The sequence below is a fragment of the Triturus cristatus genome, chromosome 8, assembly GCF_964204655.1.
Source record: "Triturus cristatus chromosome 8, aTriCri1.1, whole genome shotgun sequence".
Classification (NCBI taxonomy): domain Eukaryota; kingdom Metazoa; phylum Chordata; class Amphibia; order Caudata; family Salamandridae; genus Triturus; species Triturus cristatus.
In genome coordinates this window covers 1,619,599,633-1,619,624,700 of record NC_140591.1, presented here as the reverse complement: position 1 = coordinate 1,619,624,700, position 25,068 = coordinate 1,619,599,633, and the positions used below count along the sequence as shown (strand labels likewise).

General features: G+C 31.6%; 13 non-coding genes across 13 annotated transcripts; all 13 read left to right on the top strand.

The window, feature by feature from the left end:
* Positions 1-856: 856 nt before the first annotated feature.
* On the top strand, positions 857-929 carry TRNAT-CGU (transfer RNA threonine (anticodon CGU)). The gene has a single exon. It is a non-coding gene; the product is annotated as a tRNA-Thr (tRNA).
* Positions 930-6,964: 6,035 nt separating this feature from the next.
* TRNAT-CGU (transfer RNA threonine (anticodon CGU)) lies at positions 6,965-7,038 on the top strand. Its single transcript has one exon. It is a non-coding gene; the product is annotated as a tRNA-Thr (tRNA).
* Positions 7,039-9,509: 2,471 nt separating this feature from the next.
* TRNAT-AGU (transfer RNA threonine (anticodon AGU)) lies at positions 9,510-9,583 on the top strand. The gene has a single exon. It is a non-coding gene; the product is annotated as a tRNA-Thr (tRNA).
* A 439-nt stretch (positions 9,584-10,022) lies between these two features.
* TRNAT-CGU (transfer RNA threonine (anticodon CGU)) lies at positions 10,023-10,095 on the top strand. Its single transcript has one exon. It is a non-coding gene; the product is annotated as a tRNA-Thr (tRNA).
* A 946-nt stretch (positions 10,096-11,041) lies between these two features.
* On the top strand, positions 11,042-11,114 carry TRNAT-CGU (transfer RNA threonine (anticodon CGU)). Its single transcript has one exon. It is a non-coding gene; the product is annotated as a tRNA-Thr (tRNA).
* A 946-nt stretch (positions 11,115-12,060) lies between these two features.
* On the top strand, positions 12,061-12,133 carry TRNAT-CGU (transfer RNA threonine (anticodon CGU)). The gene has a single exon. It is a non-coding gene; the product is annotated as a tRNA-Thr (tRNA).
* A 2,470-nt stretch (positions 12,134-14,603) lies between these two features.
* On the top strand, positions 14,604-14,677 carry TRNAT-AGU (transfer RNA threonine (anticodon AGU)). Its single transcript has one exon. It is a non-coding gene; the product is annotated as a tRNA-Thr (tRNA).
* Positions 14,678-18,678: 4,001 nt separating this feature from the next.
* Positions 18,679-18,752, top strand: TRNAT-AGU (transfer RNA threonine (anticodon AGU)). The gene has a single exon. It is a non-coding gene; the product is annotated as a tRNA-Thr (tRNA).
* A 1,458-nt stretch (positions 18,753-20,210) lies between these two features.
* Positions 20,211-20,283, top strand: TRNAT-CGU (transfer RNA threonine (anticodon CGU)). Its single transcript has one exon. It is a non-coding gene; the product is annotated as a tRNA-Thr (tRNA).
* Positions 20,284-20,717: 434 nt separating this feature from the next.
* TRNAT-AGU (transfer RNA threonine (anticodon AGU)) lies at positions 20,718-20,791 on the top strand. The gene has a single exon. It is a non-coding gene; the product is annotated as a tRNA-Thr (tRNA).
* Positions 20,792-21,229: 438 nt separating this feature from the next.
* TRNAT-CGU (transfer RNA threonine (anticodon CGU)) lies at positions 21,230-21,302 on the top strand. Its single transcript has one exon. It is a non-coding gene; the product is annotated as a tRNA-Thr (tRNA).
* A 1,452-nt stretch (positions 21,303-22,754) lies between these two features.
* On the top strand, positions 22,755-22,828 carry TRNAT-AGU (transfer RNA threonine (anticodon AGU)). Its single transcript has one exon. It is a non-coding gene; the product is annotated as a tRNA-Thr (tRNA).
* Positions 22,829-23,267: 439 nt separating this feature from the next.
* TRNAT-CGU (transfer RNA threonine (anticodon CGU)) lies at positions 23,268-23,340 on the top strand. Its single transcript has one exon. It is a non-coding gene; the product is annotated as a tRNA-Thr (tRNA).
* Positions 23,341-25,068: the final 1,728 nt, after the last annotated feature.

The window sequence follows — 25,068 nt, the reverse complement described above, 5'->3', positions numbered from 1 at the left end:
ATGGGTCATCTTAAATTGAAAAACAAAAAAACGTGGTATTGTGAAGATTTTCAAAGCAATGCTTTGAATGAAAAAGGGAAAAAAGAGTGACAAAGAGCAAAATAGAGATAAAAAATCATTCTAGAGTTGAATTCAAGTAATGCATTCTTAAAGAAGGCATGATTAAAACATTTATGAACAGGATAAGCAATATATCAATGAGTTGTTTATGAATAGGATCAGTATCCTCGTCTAAAGTAGTTGAGTAGAGCGTTTTCTGAACTGAGAAATGATTATGAAAGTGAAAAACTCAGGTTTCTCTTGAACACCATATGGCAAACTGTTCGTTAAAGCATGTTCAAGAGGGTGCTGTGGCTTAGCTGGTTAAAGCGCCTGTCCAGTAAACAGGAGATCCTGAGTTCAAATCTCAGCAGTGCCTTGCTTTCCTCATTCTTAAATAAAAAATTATTTTCATTAAGTCGTCCTGCGATTTAATTAAATTAGAAAAGTCTGATTTATCTTTCGATTGAACAGATCATCTTAAACCTAATAAAAACTGAAAGTGTTTTCAATATTATATTAACAATACTGTGATTGCAAAATCAAAAAGGTATTTCAATGAGCAAGAGGCAGATGAAATATAACCCTAGATTTGAGCAATATTGATGAATATATGTAAAACCCGTATTTATAAACTATTCAAAATATGGGATTGAGTTTAAAATGTGTTCTTTTTTAATACAACATAGCTATTCTTGTTTACATATTAGGAATCCTTGCGTGTTTAACATTAGAATACATATTAAGACACGTTAACACAGGCACAGAATTTGATCACCAATACTAAATTAATGATCCCTTCGGTAACACTAAAGTAGGTGCTGTGGCTAAGTGGTTAAAGCGCCTGTCTCGTAAACAGGAAATCCTGAGTTCAAATCTCAGCAGCACCTTATTATTGGTCCTTACATGTAAAAATATTTTTCATCACGCAAATGTTTAATACATTTTAAAAAGAAAAGTGTTGTTCTGTGAACATTAGAATGGGTCATCTTAAATTGAAAAACAAAAAAACGTGGTATTGTGAAGATTTTCAAAGCAATGCTTTGAATGAAAAAGGGAAAAAAGAGTGACAAAGAGCAAAATAGAGATAAAAAATCATTCTAGAGTTGAATTCAAGTAATGCATTCTTAAAGAAGGCATGATTAAAACATTTATGAACAGGATAAGCAATATATCAATGAGTTGTTTATGAATACAATCAGTATCCTCGTCTAAAGTAGTTGAGTAGAGCGTTTTCTGAACTGAGAAATGATTATGAAAGTGAAAAACTCAGGATTCTCTTGAACACCATATGGCAAACTGTTCCTTAAAGCATCTTCAAGAGTGTGCTGTGGCTTAGCTGGTTAAAGCGCCTGTCTAGTAAACAGGAGATCCTGAGTTCAAATCTCAGCAGTGCCTTGCTTTCCTCATTCTTAAATAAAAAATTATTTTCATTAAGTCGTCCTGCGATTCAATTAAATTAGAAAAGTCTGATTTATCTTTCGGATGAACAGATCATCTTAAACCTAATAAAAACTGAAAGTGTTTTCAATATTATAGTAACGATACTGTGATTGCAAAATCAAAAAGGTATTTCAATGAGCAAGAGGCAGATGAAATATGACCCTAGATTTCATCAATATTGATGAATATATGTAAAACACTTATTTGTAAACTATTCAAAATATGGGATTGAGTTTAAAATGTGTTCTTTTTTAATACAACATAGCTATTCTTGTTTACAGATTAGGAATCCTTGCTTGTTTAACATTAGAATACATATTAAGACACTTTAACACAGGCACAGAATTTGATCACCAATACTAAATTAATGATCTCTTCTGTATCACTAAAGTAGGTGCTGTGGCTAAGTGGTTAAAGCGCCTGTCTCGTAAACAGGAAATCCTGAGTTCAAATCTCAACAGCACTTTAATATTGGTCCTTACATGTAAAAATAATTTTCATCACGCAAATGTTTAATACATTTTAAAAAGAAAAGTGTTGTTCTGTGAACATTAGAATGGGTCATCTTAAATTGAAAAACAAAAAAACGTGGTATTGTGAAGATTTTCAAAGTAATGCTTTGAATGAAAAAGGGAAAAAAGAGTGACAAAGAGCAAAATAGAGATAAAAAATCATTCTAGAGTTGAATTCAAGTAATGCATTTTAAAGAAGGCATAATTAAAACATTTATGAACAGGATAAGCAATATATCAATGAGGTGTTTATGAATAGGATCAGTATCCTCGTCTAAAGTAGTTGAGTAGAGCGTTTTCTGAACTTAGAAATGATTATGAAAGTGAAAAACTCAGGATTCTCTTGAACACCATATGGCAAACTGTTCCTTAAAGTATTTTCAAGAGGGTGCTGTGGCTTAGCTGGTTAAAGCACCTGTCTAGTCAACAAGAGATACTGAGTTCAAATCTCAGCAGTGCCTTGCTTTCCTCATTCTTCAATAAAAAATTATTTTCATTAAGTCGTCCTTTGATTCAATTAAATTAGAAAAGTCTGATTTATCTTTCGGTTGAACAGATCATCTTAAACCAAATATAAACTGAAAGTGTTTTCAATATTATAGTAACAATACTGTGATTGCAAAATCAAAAAGGTATTTCAATGAGCAAGAGGCAGATGAAATATAACCCTAGATTTGAGCAATATTGATGAAGATATGTAAAACAATTATTTATAAACTATTCAAAATATGGGATTGAGTTTAAAATGTGTTCTTTTTTAATGCAACATAGCGCTTCTTGTTTACAGATTAGGAATCCTTGCTTGTTTAACATTGGAATACATATTAAGACACTTTAACGCAGGCATAGAATTTGATCACCAATACTAAATTAATGATCCCTTCTGTATCACTAAAGTAGGTGCTGGGGCTAAGAGGTTAAAGCACCTGTCTCGTAAACAGGAAATCCTGAGTTCAAATGTCAGCAGCACCTTATTATTGGTCCTCACATGTAAAAATAATTTTCATCACGCAAATGTTTAATACATTTTAAAAAGAAAAGTGTTGTTCTGTGAACATTAGAATGGGTCATCTTAAATTGAAAAACAAAAAAAGTGGTATTGTGAAGATTTTCAAAGTAATGCTTTGAATGAAAAAGGGAAAAAAGAGTGACAAAGAGCAAAATAGAGATAAAAAATCATTCTAGAGTTGAAATCAAGTAATGCATTCTTAAAGAAGGCATAATTAAAACATTTATGAACAGGATAAGCAATATATCAATGAGGTGTTTATGAATAGGATCAGTATCCTCGTCTAAACTATTTGCGTAGTGCGTTTTCTGAACTGAGAAATGATTATGAAAGTGAAAAACTCAGGTTTCTCTTGAACACCATATGGCAAACTGTTCCTTAAAGCATTTTAAAGACGGTCCTGTGGCTTAGCTGGTTAAAGCGCCTGTCTAGTAAACAGGAGATCCTGAATTCAAATCTCAGCAGTGCCTTGCTTTCCTCATTCTTAAATAAAAAATTATTTTCATTAAGTCGTCCTGCGATTCAATTAAATTAGAAAAGTCTGATTTATCTTTCGGTTGAACAGATCATCTAAAACCTAATAAAAACTGAAAGTGTTTTCAATATTATAGTAACAATACTGTGATTGCAAAATCAAAAAGGTATTTCAATGAGCAAGAGGCAGATGAAATATGACCCTAGATTTGAGCAATATTGATGAATATATGTAAAACACTTATTTATAAACTATTCAAAATATGGGATTGAGTTTAAAATGTGTTCTTTTTTAATACAACATAGCTATTCTTGTTTACAGATTAGGAATCCTTGCTTGTTTAACATTAGAATACATATTAAGACACTTTAACACAGGCACAGAAGTTGATCACCAATACTAAATTAATGATCCCTTCTGTATTACTAAAGTAGGTGCTGTGGCTAAGTGGTTAAAGCGCCTCTCTCGTAAACAGGAAATCCTGAGTTCAAATCTCAGCAGCACCTTATTATTGGTCCTTACATGTAAAAATAATTTTCATCACGCAAATGTTTAATACATTTTAAAAAGAAAAGTGTTGTTCTGTGAACATTAGAATGGGTCATCTTAAATTGAAAAACTAAAAAACGTGGTATTGTGAAGATTTTCAAAGTAATGCTTTGAATGAAAAAGGGAAAAAAGAGTGACAAAGAGCAAAATAGAGATAAAAAATCATTCTAGAGTTGAATTCAAGTAATGCATTCTTAAAGAAGGCATAATTAAAACATTTATGAACAGGATAAGCAATATATCAATGAGGTGTTTATCAATAGGATCAGTATCCTCGTCTAAACTATTTTAGTGCGTTTTCTGAACTGAGAAATGATTATGAAAGTGAAAAACTCAGGTTTCTCTTGAACACCATATGGCAAACTGTTCGTTAAAGCATGTTCAAGAGGGTGCTGTGGCTTAGCTGGTTAAAGCGCCTGTCCAGTAAACAGGAGATCCTGAGTTCAAATCTCAGCAGTGCCTTGCTTTCCTCATTCTTAAATAAAAAATTATTTTCATTAAGTCGTCCTGCGATTTATTAAATTAGAAAAGTCTGATTTATCTTTCGATTGAACAGATCATCTTAAACCTAATAAAAACTGAAAGTGTTTTCAATATTATATTAACAATACTGTGATTGCAAAATCAAAAAGGTATTTCAATGAGCAAGAGGCAGATGAAATATAACTCTAGATTTGAGCAATATTGATGAATATATGTAAAACCCTCATTTATAAACTATTCAAAATATGGGATTGAGTTTAAAATGTGTTCTTTTTTAATACAACATAGCTATTCTTGTTAACAGATTAGGAATCCTTGCTTGTTTAACATTAGAATACATATTAAGACACTTTAACACAGGCACAGAAGTTGATCACCAATACTAAATTAATGATCCCTTCTGTATCTCTAAAGTAGGTGCTGTGGCTAAGTGGTTAAAGCGCCTCTCTCGTAAACAGGAAATCCGGAGTTCAAATCTCAACAGCACCTTATTATTGGTCCTTACATGTAAAAATAATTTTCATCACGCAAATGTTTAATACATTTTAAAAAGAAAAGTGTTGTTCTGTGAACATTAGAATGGGTCATCTTAAATTGAAAAACAAAAAAACGTGGTATTGTGAAGATTTTCAAAGTAATGCTTTGAATGAAAAAGGGAAAAAAGAGTGACAAAGAGCAAAATAGAGATAAAAAATCATTCTAGAGTTGAATTCAAGTAATACATTCTTAAAGAAGGCATAATTAAAACATTTATGAACAGGATAAGCAATATATCGATGAGGTGTTTATGAATAGGATCAGTATCCTCGTCTAAACTATTTGCGTAGTGCGTTTTCTGAACTGAGAAATTATTATGAAAGTGAAAAACTCAGGTTTCTCTTGAACACCATATGGCAAACTGTTCCTTAAAGCATTTTAAAGACGGTGCTGTGGCTTAGCTGGTTAAAGTGCCTGTCTAGTAAACAGGAGATCCTGAATTCAAATCTCAGCAGTGCCTTGCTTTCCTCATTCTTAAATAAAAAATTATTTTCATTAAGTCGTCCTGCGATTCAATTCAATTAGAAAAGTCTGATTTATCTTTCGGTTGAACAGATCATCTTAAACCTAATAAAAACTGAAAGTGTTTTCAATATTATAGTAACAATACTGTGATTGCAAAATCAAAAAGGTATTTCAATGAGCAAGAGGCAGATGAAATATGACCCTAGATTTGAGCAATATTGATGAATATATGCAAAACACTTATTTATAAACTATTCAAAATATGGGATTGAGTTTAAAATGTGTTCTTTTTTAATACAACATAGCTATTCTTGTTTACAGATTAGGAATCCTTGCTTGTTTAACATTAGAATACATATTAAGACACTTTAACACAGGCACAGAAGTTGATCACCAATACTAAATTAATGATCCCTTCTGTATCACTAAAGTAGGTGCTGTGGCTAAGTGGTTAAAGCGCCTCTCTCGTAAACAGGAAATCCAGAGTTCAAATCTCAGCAGCACCTTATTATTGGTCCTTACATGTAAAAATAATTTTCATCACGCAAATGTTTAATACATTTTAAAAAGAAAAGTGTTGTTCTGTGAACATTAGAATGGGTCATCTTAAATTGAAAAACTAAAAAACGTGGTATTGTGAAGATTTTCAAAGTAATGCTTTGAATGAAAAAGGGAAAAAAGAGTGACAAAGAGCAAAATAGAGATAAAAAATCATTCTAGAGTTGAATTCAAGTAATGCATTCTTAAAGAAGGCATAATTAAAACATTTATGAACAGGATAAGCAATATATCAATGAGGTGTTTATCAATAGGATCAGTATCCTCGTCTAAACTATTTGAGTAGTGCGTTTTCTGAACTGAGAAAGGATTATGAAAGTGAAAAACTCAGGTTTCTCTTGAACACCATATGGCAAACTGTTCGTTAAAGCATGTTCAAGAGGGTGCTGTGGCTTAGCTGGTTAAAGCGCCTGTCCAGTAAACAGGAGATACTGAGTTCAAATCTCAGCAGTGCCTTGCTTTCCTCATTCTTAAATAAAAAATTATTTTCATTAAGTCGTCCTGCGATTTAATTAAATTAGAAAAGTCTGATTTATCTTTCGATTGAACAGATCATCTTAAACCTAATAAAAACTGAAAGTGTTTTCAATATTATATTAACAATACTGTGATTGCAAAATCAAAAAGGTATTTCAATGAGCAAAAGGCAGATGAAATATAACCCTAGATTTGAGCAATATTGATGAATATATGTAAAACCCTTATTTATAAACTATTCAAAATATGGGATTGAGTTTAAAATGTGTTCTTTTTTAATACAACATAGCTATTCTTGTTTACATATTAGGAATCCTTGCGTGTTTAACATTAGAATACATATTAAGACACGTTAACACAGGCACAGAATTTGATCACCAATACTAAATTAATGATCCCTTCGGTAACACTAAAGTAGGTGCTGTGGCTAAGTGGTTAAAGCGCCTGTCTCGTAAACAGGATAATCCTGAGTTCAAATCTCAGCAGCACCTTATTATTGGTCCTTACATGTAAAAATATTTTTCATCACGCAAATGTTTAATACATTTTAAAAAGAAAAGTGTTGTTCTGTGAACATTAGAATGGGTCATCTTAAATTGAAAAACAAAAAAACGTGGTATTGTGAAGATTTTCAAAGCAATGCTTTGAATGAAAAAGGGAAAAAAGAGTGACAAAGAGCAAAATAGAGATAAAAAATCATTCTAGAGTTGAATTCAAGTAATGCATTCTTAAAGAAGGCATGATTAAAACATTTATGAACAGGATAAGCAATATATCAATGAGTTGTTTATGAATACAATCAGTATCCTCGTCTAAAGTAGTTGAGTAGAGCGTTTTCTGAACTGAGAAATGATTATGAAAGTGAAAAACTCAGGATTCTCTTGAACACCATATGGCAAACTGTTCCTTAAAGCATCTTCAAGAGTGTGCTGTGGCTTAGCTGGTTAAAGCGCCTGTCTAGTAAACAGGAGATCCTGAGTTCAAATCTCAGCAGTGCCTTGCTTTCCTCATTCTTAAATAAAAAATTATTTTCATTAAGTCGTCCTGCGATTCAATTAAATTAGAAAAGTCTGATTTATCTTTCGGATGAACAGATCATCTTAAACCTAATAAAAACTGAAAGTGTTTTCAATATTATAGTAACGATACTGTGATTGCAAAATCAAAAAGGTATTTCAATGAGCAAGAGGCAGATGAAATATGACCCTAGATTTCAGCAATATTGATGAATATATGTAAAACACTTATTTGTAAACTATTCAAAATATGGGATTGAGTTTAAAATGTGTTCTTTTTTAATACAACATAGCTATTCTTGTTTACAGATTAGGAATCCTTGCTTGTTTAACATTAGAATACATATTAAGACACTTTAACACAGGCACAGAATTTGATCACCAATACTAAATTAATGATCTCTTCTGTATCACTGAAGTAGGTGCTGTGGCTAAGTGGTTAAAGCGCCTGTCTCGTAAACAGGAAATCCTTAGTTCAAATCTCAACAGCACTTTAATATTGGTCCTTACATGTAAAAATAATTTTCATCACGCAAATGTTTAATACATTTTAAAAAGAAAAGTGTTGTTCTGTGAACATTAGAATGGGTCATCTTAAATTGAAAAACAAAAAAATGTGGTATTGTGAAGATTTTCAAAGTAATGCTTTGAATGAAAAAGGGAAAAAAGAGTGACAAAGAGCAAAATAGAGATAAAAAATCATTCTAGAGTTGAATTCAAGTAATGCATTTTTAAAGAAGGCATAATTAAAACATTTATGAACAGGATAAGCAATATATCAATGAGGTGTTTATGAATAGGATCAGTATCCTCGTCTAAAGTAGTTGAGTAGAGCGTTTTCTGAACTTAGAAATGATTATGAAAGTGAAAAACTCAGGATTCTCTTGAACACCATATGGCAAACTGTTCCTTAAAGTATTTTCAAGAGGGTGCTGTGGCTTAGCTGGTTAAAGCACCTGTCTAGTCAACAAGAGATACTGAGTTCAAATCTCAGCAGTGCCTTGCTTTCCTCATTCTTCAATAAAAAATTATTTTCATTAAGTCGTCCTTTGATTCAATTAAATTAGAAAAGTCTGATTTATCTTTCGGTTGAACAGATCATCTTAAACCAAATAAAAACTGAAAGTGTTTTCAATATTATAGTAACAATACTGTGATTGCAAAATCAAAAAGGTATTTCAATGAGCAAGAGGCAGATGAAATATAACCCTAGATTTGAGCAATATTGATGAAGATATGTAAAACAATTATTTATAAACTATTCAAAATATGGGATTGAGTTTAAAATGTGTTCTTTTTTAATGCAACATAGCGCTTCTTGTTTACAGATTAGGAATCCTTGCTTGTTTAACATTGGAATACATATTAAGACACTTTAACGCAGGCATAGAATTTGATCACCAATACTAAATTAATGATCCCTTCTGTATCACTAAAGTAGGTGCTGGGGCTAAGAGGTTAAAGCACCTGTCTCGTAAACAGGAAATCCTGAGTTCAAATGTCAGCAGCACCTTATTATTGGTCCTCACATGTAAAAATAATTTTCATCACGCAAATGTTTAATACATTTTAAAAAGAAAAGTGTTGTTCTGTGAACATTAGAATGGGTCATCTTAAATTGAAAAACAAAAAAAGTGGTATTGTGAAGATTTTCAAAGTAATGCTTTGAATGAAAAAGGGAAAAAAGAGTGACAAAGAGCAAAATAGAGATAAAAAATCATTCTAGAGTTGAATTCAAGTAATTCATTCTTAAAGAAGGCATGATTAAAACATTTATGAACAAGATAAGCAATATATCAATGAGGTGTTTATGAATAGGATCAGTATCCTCGTCTAAAGTAGTTGAGTAGAGCGTTTTCCGAACTGAGAAATGATTATGAAAGTGAAAAACTCAGGATTCTCTTGAACACCATATGGCAAACTGTTCCTTAAAGCATTTTCAAGAGGGTGCTGTGGCTTAGCTGGTTAAAGCGCCTGTCTAGTAAACAGGAGATCCTGAGTTCAAATCTCAGCAGTGCCTTGCTTTCCTCATTCTTAAATAAAAAACTATATTCATTAAGACGTCCTGCGATTCAATTCAATTAGAAAAGTCTGATTTATCTTTCGGTTGAACAGATCATCTTAAACCTAATACAAACTGAAAGTGTTTTCAATATTATAGTAACAATACTGTGATTGCAAAAATCAAAAAGGTATTTCAATGAGCAAGAGGCAGATGAAATATGACCCTAGATTTGAGCAATATTTATGACTTTATGTAAAAAACTTATTTATAAACTATTCAAAATATGGTATTGAGTTTAAAATGTGTTCTTTTTTAATACAACATAGCTATTCTTGTTTACAGATTAGGAATCCTTGCTTGTTTAACATTAGAATACATATTAAGACACTTTAACACAGGCACAGAAGTTGATCACCAATACTAAATTAATGATCCCTTCTGTATCACTAAAGTAGGTGCTGTGGCTAAGTGGTTAAAGCGCCTGTCTCGTAAACAGGAAATCCTGAGTTCAAATCTCAGCAGCACTTTATTATTGGTCCTTACATGTAAAAATAATTTTCATCACGCAAATGTTTAATACATTTTAAAAAGAAAAGTGTTGTTCTGTGAACATTAGAATGGGTCATCTTAAATTGAAAAACTAACAAACATGGTATTGTGAAGATTTTCAAAGTAATGCTTTGAATGAAAAAGGGAAAAAAGAGTGACAAAGAGCAAAATAGAGATGAAAAATCATTCTAGAGTTGAAATCAAGTAATGCATTCTTAAAGAAGGCATAATTAAAACATTTATGAACAGGATAAGCAATATATCAATGAGGTGTTTATGAATAGGATCAGTATCCTCGTCTAAACTATTTGCGTAGTGCGTTTTCTGATCTGAGAAATGATTATGAAAGTGAAAAACTCAGGTTTCTCTTTAACACCATATGGCAAACTGTTCCTTAAAGCATTTTAAAGACGGTGCTGTGGCTTAGCTGGTTAAAGCGCCTGTCTAGTAAACAGGAGATCCTGAATTCAAATCTCAGCAGTGCCTTGCTTTCCTCATTCTTAAATAAAAAATTATTTTCATTAAGTCGTCCTGCGATTCAATTAAATTAGAAAAGTCTGATTTATCTTTCGGTTGAACAGATCATCTAAAACCTAATAAAAACTGAAAGTGTTTTCAATATTATAGTAACAATACTGTGATTGCAAAATCAAAAAGGTATTTCAATGAGCAAGAGGCAGATGAAATATAACCCTAGATTTGAGCAATATTGATGAATATATGTAAAACCCTTATTTATAAACTATTCAAAATATGGGATTGAGTTTAAAATGTGTTCTTTTTTAATACAACATAGCTATTCTTGTTTACATATTAGGAATCCTTGCGTGTTTAACATTAGAATACATATTAAGACACGTTAACACAGGCACAGAATTTGATCACCAATACTAAATTAATGATCCCTTCGGTAACACTAAAGTAGGTGCTGTGGCTAAGTGGTTAAAGCGCCTGTCTCGTAAACAGGAAATCCTGAGTTCAAATCTCAGCAGCACTTTATTATTGGTCCTTACATGTAAAAATATTTTTCATCACGCAAATGTTTAATACATTTTAAAAAGAAAAGTGTTGTTCTGTGAACATTAGAATGGGTCATCTTAAATTGAAAAACAAAAAAACGTGGTATTGTGAAGATTTTCAAAGCAATGCTTTGAATGAAAAAGGGAAAAAAGAGTGACAAAGAGCAAAATAGAGATAAAAAATCATTCTAGAGTTGAATTCAAGTAATGCATTCTTAAAGAAGGCATGATTAAAACATTTATGAACAGGATAAGCAATATATCAATGAGTTGTTTATGAATAGGATCAGTATCCTCGTCTAAAGTAGTTGAGTAGAGCGTTTTCTGAACTGAGAAATGATTATGAAAGTGAAAAACTCAGGTTTCTCTTGAACACCATATGGCAAACTGTTCGTTAAAGCATGTTCAAGAGGGTGCTGTGGCTTAGCTGGTTAAAGCGCCTGTCCAGTAAACAGGAGATCCTGAGTTCAAATCTCAGCAGTGCCTTGCTTTCCTCATTCTTAAATAAAAAATTATTTTCATTAAGTCGTCCTGCGATTTAATTAAATTAGAAAAGTCTGATTTATCTTTCGATTGAACAGATCATCTTAAACCTAATAAAAACTGAAAGTGTTTTCAATATTATATTAACAATACTGTGATTGCAAAATCAAAAAGGTATTTCAATGAGCAAGAGGCAGATGAAATATAACCCTAGATTTGAGCAATATTGATGAATATATGTAAAACCCTTATTTATAAACTATTCAAAATATGGGATTGAGTTTAAAATGTGTTCTTTTTTAATACAACATAGCTATTCTTGTTTACATATTAGGAATCCTTGCGTGTTTAACATTAGAATACATATTAAGACACGTTAACACAGGCACAGAATTTGATCACCAATACTAAATTAATGATCCCTTCGGTAACACTAAAGTAGGTGCTGTGGCTAAGTGGTTAAAGCCCCTGTCTCGTAAACAGGAAATCCTGAGTTCAAATCTCAGCAGCACCTTATTATTGGTCCTTACATGTAAAAATATTTTTCATCACGCAAATGTTTAATACATTTTAAAAAGAAAAGTGTTGTTCTGTGAACATTAGAATGGGTCATCTTAAATTGAAAAACAAAAAAACGTGGTATTGTGAAGATTTTCAAAGCAATGCTTTGAATGAAAAAGGGAAAAAAGAGTGACAAAGAGCAAAATAGAGATAAAAAATCATTCTAGAGTTGAATTCAAGTAATGCATTCTTAAAGAAGGCATGATTAAAACATTTATGAACAGGATAAGCAATATATCAATGAGTTGTTTATGAATACAATCAGTATCCTCGTCTAAAGTAGTTGAGTAGAGCGTTTTCTGAACTGAGAAATGATTATGAAAGTGAAAAACTCAGGATTCTCTTGAACACCATATGGCAAACTGTTCCTTAAAGCATCTTCAAGAGTGTGCTGTGGCTTAGCTGGTTAAAGCGCCTGTCTAGTAAACAGGAGATCCTGAGTTAAAATCTCAGCAGTGCCTTGCTTTCCTCATTCTTAAATAAAAAAATATTTTCATTAAGTCGTCCTGCGATTCAATTAAATTAGAAAAGTCTGATTTATCTTTCGGATGAACAGATCATCTTAAACCTAATAAAAACTGAAAGTGTTTTCAATATTATAGTAACGATACTGTGATTGCAAAATCAAAAAGGTATTTCAATGAGCAAGAGGCAGATGAAATATGACCCTAGATTTCAGCAATATTGATGAATATATGTAAAACACTTATTTGTAAACTATTCAAAATATGGGATTGAGTTTAAAATGTGTTCTTTTTTAATACAACATAGCTATTCTTGTTTACAGATTAGGAATCCTTGCTTGTTTAACATTAGAATACATATTAAGACACTTTAACACAGGCACAGAATTTGATCACCAATACTAAATTAATGATCTCTTCTGTATCACTAAAGTAGGTGCTGTGGCTAAGTGGTTAAAGCGCCTGTCTCGTAAACAGGAAATCCTGAGTTAAAATCTCAACAGCACTTTAATATTGGTCCTTACATGTAAAAATAATTTTCATCACGCAAATGTTTAATACATTTTAAAAAGAAAAGTGTTGTTCTGTGAACATTAGAATGGGTCATCTTAAATTGAAAAACAAAAAAACGTGGTATTGTGAAGATTTTCAAAGTAATGCTTTGAATGAAAAAGGGAAAAAAGAGTGACAAAGAGCAAAATAGAGATAAAAAATCATTCTAGAGTTGAATTCAAGTAATGCATTTTAAAGAAGGCATAATTAAAACATTTATGAACAGGATAAGCAATATATCAATGAGGTGTTTATGAATAGGATCAGTATCCTCGTCTAAAGTAGTTGAGTAGAGCGTTTTCTGAACTTAGAAATGATTATGAAAGTGAAAAACTCAGGATTCTCTTGAACACCATATGGCAAACTGTTCCTTAAAGTATTTTCAAGAGGGTGCTGTGGCTTAGCTGGTTAAAGCACCTGTCTAGTCAACAAGAGATACTGAGTTCAAATCTCAGCAGTGCCTTGCTTTCCTCATTCTTCAATAAAAAATTATTTTCATTAAGTCGTCCTTTGATTCAATTAAATTAGAAAAGTCTGATTTATCTTTCGGTTGAACAGATCATCTTAAACCAAATAAAAACTGAAAGTGTTTTCAATATTATAGTAACAATACTGTGATTGCAAAATCAAAAAGGTATTTCAATGAGCAAGAGGCAGATGAAATATAACCCTAGATTTGAGCAATATTGATGAAGATATGTAAAACAATTATTTATAAACTATTCAAAATATGGGATTGAGTTTAAAATGTGTTCTTTTTTAATGCAACATAGCGCTTCTTGTTTACAGATTAGGAATCCTTGCTTGTTTAACATTGGAATACATATTAAGACACTTTAACGCAGGCATAGAATTTGATCACCAATACTAAATTAATGATCCCTTCTGTATCACTAAAGTAGGTGCTGGGGCTAAGAGGTTAAAGCACCTGTCTCGTAAACAGGAAATCCTGAGTTCAAATGTCAGCAGCACCTTATTATTGGTCCTCACATGTAAAAATAATTTTCATCACGCAAATGTTTAATACATTTTAAAAAGAAAAGTGTTGTTCTGTGAACATTAGAATGGGTCATCTTAAATTGAAAAACAAAAAAAGTGGTATTGTGAAGATTTTCAAAGTAATGCTTTGAATGAAAAAGGGAAAAAAGAGTGACAAAGAGCAAAATAGAGATAAAAAATCATTCTAGAGTTGAATTCAAGTAATTCATTCTTAAAGAAGGCATGATTAAAACATTTATGAACAAGATAAGCAATATATCAATGAGGTGTTTATGAATAGGATCAGTATCCTCGTCTAAAGTAGTTGAGTAGAGCGTTTTCCGAACTGAGAAATGATTATGAAAGTGAAAAACTCAGGATTCTCTTGAACACCATATGGCAAACTGTTCCTTAAAGCATTTTCAAGAGGGTGCTGTGGCTTAGCTGGTTAAAGCGCCTGTCTAGTAAACAGGAGATCCTGAGTTCAAATCTCAGCAGTGCCTTGCTTTCCTCATTCTTAAATAAAAAACTATATTCATTAAGACGTCCTGCGATTCAATTCAATTAGAAAAGTCTGATTTATCTTTCGGTTGAACAGATCATCTTAAACCTAATACAAACTGAAAGTGTTTTCAATATTATAGTAACAATACTGTGATTGCAAAAATCAAAAAGGTATTTCAATGAGCAAGAGGCAGATGAAATATGACCCTAGATTTGAGCAATATTTATGACTTTATGTAAAAAACTTATTTATAAACTATTCAAAATATGGTATTGAGTTTAAAATGTGTTCTTTTTTAATACAACATAGCTATTCTTGTTTACAGATTAGGAATCCTTGCTTGTTTAACATTAGAATACATATTAAGACACTTTAACACAGGCACAGAAGTTGATCACCAATACTAAATTAATGATCCCTTCTGTATCACTAAAGTAGGTGCTGTGGCTAAGTGGTTAAAGCGCCTGTCTTGTAAACAGGAAATCCTGAGTTCAAATCTCAGCAGCACTTTATTATTGGTCCTTACATGTAAAAATAATTTTCATCACGCAAATGTTTAATACATTTTAAAAAGAAAAGTGTTGTTCTGTGAACATTAGAATGGGTCATCTTAAATTGAAAAACTAACAAACATGGTATTGTGAAGATTTTCAAAGTAATGCTTTGAATGAAAAAGGGAAAAAAGAGTGACAAAGAGCAAAATAGAGATGAAAAATCATTCTAGAGTTGAAATCAAGTAATGCATTCTTAAAGAAGGCATAATTAAAACATTTATGAACAGGATAAGCAATATATCAATGAGGTGTTTATGAATAGGATCAGTATCCTCGTCTAAACTATTTGCGTAGTGCGTTTTCTGAACTGAGAAATGATTATGAAAGTGAAAAACTCAGGTTTCTCTTTAACACCATATGGCAAACTGTTCCTTAAAGCATTTTAAAGACGGTGCTGTGGCTTAGCTGGTTAAAGCGCCTGTCTAGTAAACAGGAGATCCTGAATTCAAATCTCAGCAGTGCCTTGCTTTCCTCATTCTTAAATAAAAAATTATTTTCATTAAGTCGTCCTGCGATTCAATTAAATTAGAAAAGTCTGATTTATCTTTCGGTTGAACAGATCATCTAAAACCTAATAAAAACTGAAAGTGTTTTCAATATTATAGTAACAATACTGTGATTGCAAAATCAAAAAGTTATTTCAATGAGCAAGAGGCTGATGAAATATGACCCTAGATTTGAGCAATATTGATGAATATATGTAAAACACTTATTTATAAACTATTCAAAATATGGGATTGAGTTTAAAATGTGTTCTTTTTTAATACAACATAGCTATTCTTGTTTACAGATTAGGAATCCTTGCTTGTTTAACATTAGAATACATATTAAGACACTTTAACACAGGCACAGAAGTTGATCACCAATACTAAATTAATGATCCCTTCTGTATCACTAAAGTAGGTGCTGTGGCTAAGTGGTTAAAGCGCCTCTCTCGTAAACAGGAAATCCTGAGTTCAAATCTCAGCAGCACCTTATTATTGGTCCTTACATGTAAAAATAATTTTCATCACGCAAATGTTTAATACATTTTAAAAAGAAAAGTGTTGTTCTGTGAACATTAGAATGGGTCATCTTAAATTGAAAAACAAAAAAACGTGGTATTGTGAAGATTTTCAAAGCAATGCTTTGAATGAAAAAGGGAAAAAAGAGTGACAAAGAGCAAAATAGAGATAAAAAATCATTCTAGAGTTGAATTCAAGTAATGCATTCTTAAAGAAGGCATGATTAAAACATTTATGAACAGGATAAGCAATATATCAATGAGTTGTTTATGAATACAATCAGTATCCTCGTCTAAAGTAGTTGAGTAGAGCGTTTTCTGAACTGAGAAATGATTATGAAAGTGAAAAACTCAGGATTCTCTTGAACACCATATGGCAAACTGTTCCTTAAAGCATCTTCAAGAGTGTGCTGTGGCTTAGCTGGTTAAAGCGCCTGTCTAGTAAACAGGAGATCCTGAGTTAAAATCTCAGCAGTGCCTTGCTTTCCTCATTCTTAAATAAAAAAATATTTTCATTAAGTCGTCCTGCGATTCAATTAAATTAGAAAAGTCTGATTTATCTTTCGGATGAACAGATCATCTTAAACCTAATAAAAACTGAAAGTGTTTTCAATATTATAGTAACGATACTGTGATTGCAAAATCAAAAAGGTATTTCAATGAGCAAGAGGCAGATGAAATATGACCCTAGATTTCAGCAATATTGATGAATATATGTAAAACACTTATTTGTAAACTATTCAAAATATGGGATTGAGTTTAAAATGTGTTCTTTTTTAATACAACATAGCTATTCTTGTTTACAGATTAGGAATCCTTGCTTGTTTAACATTAGAATACATATTAAGACACTTTAACACAGGCACAGAATTTGATCACCAATACTAAATTAATGATCTCTTCTGTATCACTAAAGTAGGTGCTGTGGCTAAGTGGTTAAAGCGCCTGTCTCGTAAACAGGAAATCCTGAGTTAAAATCTCAACAGCACTTTAATATTGGTCCTTACATGTAAAAATAATTTTCATCACGCAAATGTTTAATACATTTTAAAAAGAAAAGTGTTGTTCTGTGAACATTAGAATGGGTCATCTTAAATTGAAAAACAAAAAAACGTGGTATTGTGAAGATTTTCAAAGTAATGCTTTGAATGAAAAAGGGAAAAAAGAGTGACAAAGAGCAAAATAGAGATAAAAAATCATTCTAGAGTTGAATTCAAGTAATGCATTTTAAAGAAGGCATAATTAAAACATTTATGAACAGGATAAGCAATATATCAATGAGGTGTTTATGAATAGGATCAGTATCCTCGTCTAAAGTAGTTGAGTAGAGCGTTTTCTGAACTTAGAAATGATTATGAAAGTGAAAAACTCAGGATTCTCTTGAACACCATATGGCAAACTGTTCCTTAAAGTATTTTCAAGAGGGTGCTGTGGCTTAGCTGGTTAAAGCACCTGTCTAGTCAACAAGAGATACTGAGTTCAAATCTCAGCAGTGCCTTGCTTTCCTCATTCTTCAATAAAAAATTATTTTCATTAAGTCGTCCTTTGATTCAATTAAATTAGAAAAGTCTGATTTATCTTTCGGTTGAACAGATCATCTTAAACCAAATAAAAACTGAAAGTGTTTTCAATATTATAGTAACAATACTGTGATTGCAAAATCAAAAAGGTATTTCAATGAGCAAGAGGCAGATGAAATATAACCCTAGATTTGAGCAATATTGATGAAGATATGTAAAACAATTATTTATAAACTATTCAAAATATGGGATTGAGTTTAAAATGTGTTCTTTTTTAATGCAACATAGCGCTTCTTGTTTACAGATTAGGAATCCTTGCTTGTTTAACATTGGAATACATATTAAGACACTTTAACGCAGGCATAGAATTTGATCACCAATACTAAATTAATGATCCCTTCTGTATCACTAAAGTAGGTGCTGGGGCTAAGAGGTTAAAGCACCTGTCTCGTAAACAGGAAATCCTGAGTTCAAATGTCAGCAGCACCTTATTATTGGTCCTCACATGTAAAAATAATTTTCATCACGCAAATGTTTAATACATTTTAAAAAGAAAAGTGTTGTTCTGTGAACATTAGAATGGGTCATCTTAAATTGAAAAACAAAAAAAGTGGTATTGTGAAGATTTTCAAAGTAATGCTTTGAATGAAAAAGGGAAAAAAGAGTGACAAAGAGCAAAATAGAGATAAAAAATCATTCTAGAGTTGAATTCAAGTAATTCATTCTTAAAGAAGGCATGATTAAAACATTTATGAACAAGATAAGCAATATATCAATGAGGTGTTTATGAATAGGATCAGTATCCTCGTCTAAAGTAGTTGAGTAGAGCGTTTTCCGAACTGAGAAATGATTATGAAAGTGAAAAACTCAGGATTCTCTTGAACACCATATGGCAAACTGTTCCTTAAAGCATTTTCAAGAGGGTGCTGTGGCTTAGCTGGTTAAAGCGCCTGTCTAGTAAACAGGAGATCCTGAGTTCAAATCTCAGCAGTGCCTTGCTTTCCTCATTCTTAAATAAAAAACTATATTCATTAAGACGTCCTGCGATTCAATTCAATTAGAAAAGTCTGATTTATCTTTCGGTTGAACAGATCATCTTAAACCTAATACAAACTGAAAGTGTTTTCAATATTATAGTAACAATACTGTGATTGCAAAAATCAAAAAGGTATTTCAATGAGCAAGAGGCAGATGAAATATGACCCTAGATTTGAGCAATATTTATGACTTTATGTAAAAAACTTATTTATAAACTATTCAAAATATGGTATTGAGTTTAAAATGTGTTCTTTTTTAATACAACATAGCTATTCTTGTTTACAGATTAGGAATCCTTGCTTGTTTAACATTAGAATACATATTAAGACACTTTAACACAGGCACAGAAGTTGATCACCAATACTAAATTAATGATCCCTTCTGTATCACTAAAGTAGGTGCTGTGGCTAAGTGGTTAAAGCGCCTGTCTTGTAAACAGGAAATCCTGAGTTCAAATCTCAGCAGCACTTTATTATTGGTCCTTACATGTAAAAATAATTTTCATCACGCAAATGTTTAATACATTTTAAAAAGAAAAGTGTTGTTCTGTGAACATTAGAATGGGTCATCTTAAATTGAAAAACTAACAAACATGGTATTGTGAAGATTTTCAAAGTAATGCTTTGAATGAAAAAGGGAAAAAAGAGTGACAAAGAGCAAAATAGAGATGAAAAATCATTCTAGAGTTGAAATCAAGTAATGCATTCTTAAAGAAGGCATAATTAAAACATTTATGAACAGGATAAGCAATATATCAATGAGGTGTTTATGAATAGGATCAGTATCCTCGTCTAAACTATTTGCGTAGTGCGTTTTCTGAACTGAGAAATGATTATGAAAGTGAAAAACTCAGGTTTCTCTTTAACACCATATGGCAAACTGTTCCTTAAAGCATTTTAAAGACGGTGCTGTGGCTTAGCTGGTTAAAGCGCCTGTCTAGTAAACAGGAGATCCTGAATTCAAATCTCAGCAGTGCCTTGCTTTCCTCATTCTTAAATAAAAAATTATTTTCATTAAGTCGTCCTGCGATTCAATTAAATTAGAAAAGTCTGATTTATCTTTCGGTTGAACAGATCATCTAAAACCTAATAAAAACTGAAAGTGTTTTCAATATTATAGTAACAATACTGTGATTGCAAAATCAAAAAGGTATTTCAATGAGCAAGAGGCAGATGAAATATAACCCTAGATTTGAGCAATATTGATGAATATATGTAAAACCCTTATTTATAAACTATTCAAAATATGGGATTGAGTTTAAAATGTGTTCTTTTTTAATACAACATAGCTATTCTTGTTTACATATTAGGAATCCTTGCGTGTTTAACATTAGAATACATATTAAGACACGTTAACACAGGCACAGAATTTGATCACCAATACTAAATTAATGATCCCTTCGGTAACACTAAAGTAGGTGCTGTGGCTAAGTGGTTAAAGCGCCTGTCTCGTAAACAGGAAATCCTGAGTTCAAATCTCAGCAGCACCTTATTATTGGTCCTTACATGTAAAAATATTTTTCATCACGCAAATGTTTAATACATTTTAAAAAGAAAAGTGTTGTTCTGTGAACATTAGAATGGGCCATCTTAAATTGAAAAACAAAAAAACGTGGTATTGTGAAGATTTTCAAAGCAATGCTTTGAATGAAAAAGGGAAAAAAGAGTGACAAAGAGCAAAATAGAGATAAAAAATCATTCTAGAGTTGAATTCAAGTAATGCATTCTTAAAGAAGGCATGATTAAAACATTTATGAACAGGATAAGCAATATATCAATGAGTTGTTTATGAATAGGATCAGTATCCTCGTCTAAAGTAGTTGAGTAGAGCGTTTTCTGAACTGAGAAATGATTATGAAAGTGAAAAACTCAGGATTCTCTTGAACACCATATGGCAAACTGTTCCTTAAAGCATCTTCAAGAGGGTGCTGTGGCTTAGCTGGTTAAAGCGCCTGTCTAGTAAACAGGAGATCCTGAGTTCAAATCTCAGCAGTGCCTTGCTTTCCTCATTCTTAAATAAAAAATTATTTTCATTAAGTCGTCCTGCGATTCAATTAAATTAGAAAAGTCTGATTTATCTTTCGGATGAACAGATCATCTTAAACCTAATAAAAACTGAAAGTGTTTTCAATATTATATTAACAATACTGTGATTGCAAAATCAAAAAGGTATTTCAATGAGCAAGAGGCAGATAAAATATAACCCTAGATTTGAGCAATATTGATGAATATATGTAAAACCCTCATTTATAAACTATTCAAAATATGGGATTGAGTTTAAAATGTGTTCTTTTTTAATACAACATAGCTATTCTTGTTTACAGATTAGGAATCCTTGCGTGTTTAACATTAGAATACATATTAAGACACGTTAACACAGGCACAGAATTTGATCACCAATACTAAATTAATGATCCCTTCGGTATCACTAAAGTAGGTGCTGTGGCTAAGTGGTTAAAGCGCCTGTCTCGTAAACAGGAAATCCTGAGTTCAAATCTCAGCAGCACCTTATTATTGGTCCTTACATGTAAAAATAATTTTCATCACGCAAATATTTAATGCATTTTAAAAAGAAAAGTGTTGTTCTGTGAACATTAGAATGGGTCATCTTAAATTGAAAAACAAAAAAACGTGGTATTGTGAAGATTTTCAAAGTAATGCTTTGAATGAAAAAGGGAAAAAAGAGTGACAAAGAGCAAAATAGAGATAAAAAATCATTCTAGAGTTGAATTCAAGTAATGCATTCTTAAAGAAGGCATAATTAAAACATTTATGAACAGGATAAGCAATATATCAATGAGGTGTTTATGAATAGGATCAGTATCCTCGTCTAAAGTAGTTGAGTAGAGCGTTTTCTGAACTTAGAAATGATTATGAAAGTGAAAAACTCAGGATTCTCTTGAACACCATATGGCAAACTGTTCCTTAAAGTATTTTCAAGAGGGTGCTGTGGCTTAGCTGGTTAAAGCACCTGTCTAGTAAACAAGAGATACTGAGTTTAAATCTCAGCAGTGCCTTGCTTTCCTCATTCTTCAATAAAAAATTATTTTCATTAAGTCGTCCTTTGATTCAATTAAATTAGAAAAGTCTGATTTATCTTTCGGTTGAACAGATCATCTTAAACCAAATAAAAACTGAAAGTGTTTTCAATATTATAGTAACAATACTGTGATTGCAAAATCAAAAAGGTATTTCAATGAGCAAGAGGCAGATGAAATATAACCCTAGATTTGAGCAATATTGATGAAGATATGTAAAACAATTATTTATAAACTATTCAAAATATGGGATTGAGTTTAAAATGTGTTCTTTTTTAATGCAACATAGCGCTTCTTGTTTACAGATTAGGAATCCTTGCTTGTTTAACATTGGAATACATATTAAGACACTTTAACGCAGGCATAGAATTTGATCACCAATACTAAATTAATGATCCCTTCTGTATCACTAAAGTAGGTGCTGGGGCTAAGAGGTTAAAGCACCTGTCTCGTAAACAGGAAATCCTGAGTTCAAATGTCAGCAGCACCTTATTATTGGTCCTCACATGTAAAAATAATTTTCATCACGCAAATGTTTAATACATTTTAAAAAGAAAAGTGTTGTTCTGTGAACATTAGAATGGGTCATCTTAAATTGAAAAACAAAAAAAGTGGTATTGTGAAGATTTTCAAAGTAATGCTTTGAATGAAAAAGGGAAAAAAGAGTGACAAAGAGCAAAATAGAGATAAAAAATCATTCTAGAGTTGAATTCAAGTAATTCATTCTTAAAGAAGGCATGATTAAAACATTTATGAACAAGATAAGCAATATATCAATGAGGTGTTTATGAATAGGATCAGTATCCTCGTCTAAAGTAGTTGAGTAGAGCGTTTTCTGAACTGAGAAATGATTATGAAAGTGAAAAACTCAGGATTCTCTTGAACACCATATGGCAAACTGTTCCTTAAAGCATTTTCAAGAGGGTGCTGTGGCTTAGCTGGTTAAAGCGCCTGTCTAGTAAACAGGAGATCCTGAGTTCAAATCTCAGCAGTGCCTTGCTTTCCTCATTCTTAAATAAAAAACTATATTCATTAAGTCATCCTGCGATTCAATTCAATTAGAAAAGTCTGATTTATCTTTCGGTTGAACAGATCATCTTAAACCTAATACAAACTGAAAGTGTTTTCAATATTATAGAAACAATACTGTGATTGCAAAAATCAAAAAGGTATTTCAATGAGCAAGAGGCAGATGAAATATGACCCTAGATTTGAGCAATATTTATGGATATATGTAAAAAACTTATTTATAAACTATTCAAAATATGGTATTGAGTTTAAAATGTGTTCTTTTTTAATACAACATAGCTATTCTTGTTTACAGATTAGGAATCCTTGCTTGTTTAACATTAGAATACATATTAAGACACTTTAACACAGGCACAGAAGTTGATCACCAATACTAAATTAATGATCCCTTCTGTGTCACTAAAGTAGGTGCTGTGGCTAAGTGGTTAAAGCGCCTGTCTCGTAAACAGGAAATCCTGAGTTCAAATCTCAGCAGCACTTTATTATTGGTCCTTACATGTAAAAATAATTTTCATCACGCAAATGTTTAATACATTTTAAAAAGAAAAGTGTTGTTCTGTGAACATTAGAATGGGTCATCTTAAATTGAAAAACTAACAAACGTGCTATTGTGAAGATTTTCAAAGTAATGCTTTGAATGAAAAAGGGAAAAAAGAGTGACAAAGAGCAAAATAGAGATGAAAAATCATTCTAGAGTTGAAATCAAGTAATGCATTCTTAAAGAAGGCATAATTAAAACCTTTATGAACAGGATAAGCAATATATCAATGAGGTGTTTATGAATAGGATCAGTATCCTCGTCTAAACTATTTGCGTAGTGCGTTTTCTGAACTGAGAAATGATTATGAAAGTGAAAAACTCAGGTTTCTCTTGAACACCATATGGCAAACTGTTCCTTAAAGCATTTTAAAGACGGTGCTGTGGCTTAGCTGGTTAAAGCGCCTGTCTAGTAAACAGGAGATCCTGAATTCAAATCTCAGCAGTGCCTTGCTTTCCTCATTCTTAAATAAAAAATTATTTTCATTAAGTCGTCCTGCGATTCAATTAAATTAGAAAAGTCTGATTTATCTTTCGGTTGAACAGATCATCTAAAACTTAATAAAAACTGAAAGTGTTTTCAATATTATAGTAACAATACTGTGATTGCAAAATCAAAAAGGTATTTCAATGAGCAAGAGGCAGATGAAATATGACCCTAGATTTGAGCAATATTGATGAATATATGTAAAACACTTATTTATAAACTATTCAAAATATGGGATTGAGTTTAAAATGTGTTCTTTTTTAATACAACATAGCTATTCTTGTTTACAGATTAGGAATCCTTGCTTGTTTAACATTAGAATACTTATTAAGACACTTTAACACAGGCACAGAAGTTGATCACCAATACTAAATTAATGATCCCTTCTGTATTACTAAAGTAGGTGCTGTGGCTAAGTGGTTAAAGCGCCTCTCTCGTAAACAGGAAATCCTGAGTTCAAATCTCAGCAGCACCTTATTATTGGTCCTTACATGTAAAAATAATTTTCATCACGCAAATGTTTAATACATTTTAAAAAGAAAAGTGTTGTTCTATGAACATTAGAATGGGTCATCTTAAATTGAAAAACTAAAAAACGTGGTATTGTGAAGATTTTCAAAGTAATGCTTTGAATGAAAAAGGGAAAAAAGAGTGACAAAGAGCAAAATAGAGATAAAAAATCATTCTAGAGTTGAATTCAAGTAATGCATTCTTAAAGAAGGCATAATTAAAACATTTATGAACAGGATAAGCAATATATCAATGAGGTGTTTATCAATAGGATCAGTATCCTCGTCTAAAGTAGTTGAGTAGAGCGTTTTCTGAACTGAGAAATGATTATGAAAGTGAAAAACTCAGGATTCTCTTGAACACCATATGGCAAACTGTTCCTTAAAGCATTTTCAAGAGGGTGCTGTGGCTTAGCTGGTTAAAGCGCCTGTCCAGTAAGCAGGAGATCCTGAGTTCAAATCTCAGCAGTGCCTTGCTTTCCTCATTCTTAAATAAAAAAATATTTTCATTAAGTCGTCCTGCGATTTAATTAAATTAGAAAAGTCTGATTTATCTTTCGATTGAACAGATCATCTTAAACCTAATAAAAACTGAAAGTGTTTTCAATATTATATTAACAATACTGTGATTGCAAAATCAAAAAGGTATTTCAATGAGCAAGAGGCAGATGAAAT